The sequence below is a fragment of the Chrysochloris asiatica genome, unplaced genomic scaffold, assembly GCF_000296735.1.
Source record: "Chrysochloris asiatica unplaced genomic scaffold, ChrAsi1.0 scaffold00042, whole genome shotgun sequence".
NCBI lineage: Eukaryota > Metazoa > Chordata > Mammalia > Afrosoricida > Chrysochloridae > Chrysochloris > Chrysochloris asiatica.
The window spans coordinates 2,841,435-2,844,193 of NW_006408560.1; positions in this window are offsets into that span (position 1 = coordinate 2,841,435).

Genomic DNA, 2,759 nt, shown 5'->3' on the forward strand with positions numbered 1-2,759 from the left:
ATCTCTCGGGATGAGCTTGGGCTTCCATCTTTTCAGTTAGCAACTGAATGTGTTGTAACATTTGTACTACCCAAGGATGCCTAGCCCTTTAGATAAATATTTTGGGCTATTTCTCCACTGGACTTGACTAGATCTTGATTTGGCCTGGACTGACCTCAAACCAACTCTGCCCCACCCCCACCAAGATTCCTAGCACTCACATTTCATCAGTGACCTTGGCTCCCTAAAGAAGATATCACATTTGTATGTGAAGACCTGCTTCCTGGGGCTCCGTTTATCCCCACTGCTCAGTCAATGGCCTAAAAGCCGAACAACTCACAGTCTCTGATTAATGTTCACACCACTACAAACTCCCTGGGATATGTCCAGAGCTATGTGCTTCTAGTTTCTCAGCCATTCTTCTGAAATCTCTCATACAATCACTTTGGGTGCTATGGCGGACCTGCAGCATCTGGGCAGCTCCTGTTGTCACTGCCCTAGCTCCTACTGGAGAAATTTGCTGGTGACTCCAAAACCCTCTCCGCTTTCCTCTTTCAAAAGTGTTTGTATCCAAAGCACCAAGCTATACATTTACAGCGCTCTGGTTGAGAAGAAAATGACCAAAAACAGCAAAGATATGAGTGGTGATATTTTCCACATCAGTTGCCATCAAGTCAGTTCCAACTCGTGGTGAACCCATTTGTGTCAGAGTAGAGCTTTGCTCCTTATGGTTTTCAATGCCTCGTTTTTTAGAAATAGATCCCTAAAGCCTTTCTTCTGAGATAACTCTGGCAGTATTTGAGCCCATTAAACATTTTCACTATCCAACATGATGCTTTCACTTCCTAATAATACTGACAATACATTGTTTGCTGAACATGAAGAGGACTTAAAGCACTTAACTGATGGAGATCAAAGACCAGCCATTAGTATGAATTACAATCAATATAAAGAAAACAAAAATGTTCACAACTGCATCATGATAAATGAAGAACAGATTGATATTGTCAAGGATTTCATTTTACTTGGATCCACAATCAATGCTCTTGGAAATAGCAGTCAAGAAATCTAATGATGTATTGTTTTGGGTAAACCTACTACAAAAGACCTCTTTAAAGTGTTAAACAATAAAGATGTCACTTTGAAGACTAAGGTGAGCTTGACCCAAGACATGGTATTTTCAATTACTTCATATGCATGTGGAATCTAGGCAATAAATAAGGAAGACTGGGGAAGAACTAATATATTTTTATTGTGGTGTTGGCAAAGAATATTGATTATACCGTGGGCTGCCAGAAGAATGAATACATCTGTCTTGGAGAAAGTACAGCCAGAATGCTCCTTAGAAGAGAAGGTGGTGAGCTTTCATCTCAGTACTTTAAACATGTTGTCAGGAGGGACCAGTCCCTGGAGAAGGACATCTTGCTCAGTGAAGCAGGGGAAGAAAGAAAGAAAGAGAGAAGGAGAGAGAAAGAGAGAGAGAGAGAGAGAGAAAGAAAGAAAGAAAGAAAAAAAGAAAGAAATCCACCACTTGTCTGCCGGTTTGCTGTACTGTGGTGCATGGTGTGTTGTGATGATTCTGGAATCTATGCCACCGGTATTTAATCTATGCCACCAGCAGGGTCACCCATGGTGGGTAGGTTTCATATGAGCTTTCAGACTAAGAAAGACTAAGAAGAAGGAGAGACGGACTACTTCCAAATATTCAGTCACTGAAAACCTTACGAATAATAGTGGAACACTGTCAGATAGCATCAGCATATTGAATACTGAAATATGATGAAGAACACCAGAATATTGTCAGATATAGCACCAGAAAATGAACCCTTCAGGTTGGAAGGCACTCAAAATACAACTGGGATAGAGCTGTCTTTGCAGAGCTGACCTTGATGACTCGAATGGAGTAAAGCTTTCAGAACCTTCATTTTGCTGATAGGCACAGTTGAAAGTGAGGAGAAACAGGTGCAATTATCCATTAATGATTGGAATGTGGAATGTATGACATATGAATCTAGGAAAATTGGAAGTTTTAAAAAATGAAATGGAACACATAAACATTAATATCCTATGCATTAATGAGTTGAAATGGACTGGTATTAATCACTTTGAATCTGACAACCACATGGTTTTCAATGCCAAGAATCACATTCATCGCAAAAAAAAAAATTCAATATCTATCTTGAAATGTAATGCCTGTAATAGGATAATATCCATAAACCTACAAGGAAGATCAGTTAATACTACTTTCATTCAAATGTATACAATAACTACCTAGGCCAATGATGAGGAAATTAAGGAATTATACCAACTTCTTCAGTCCGAAATTGATCAAACATGCAATCAAGATGCGTTGAATATTACCAGTGATTAGAATACAATAGTTGGAAACAAAGAGGAAGAATCAGTACTTGGAAAATAGGCCTTCATAATAGAAGTGATGCTGAAGATCACATGATCGAATTTTGCAAGTCCAATAAATTCTTCACTGCAAAATACCTTTTTTAAATAACATAAATGATGACTAAACACTTGGACCTCACCAGATGGAATACACAGAAATAAAATTGACTGCATCTGTGGAAAGAGATAGTGGAAAAGCTCCACATCACCATTAAGGCAAGTCCAAAGACAGACTGTGGAATAGACTATCAATTGCTCATATATAAGTTCAGGCTCAAGCTGAGGAAAATTAAAATAAGTCTGCAAGAGCCAAAATATGACCTTGAATTTATCCCACTTGAATTTAGAGATCATCTCAAGAACACATTTGATGCATTAGA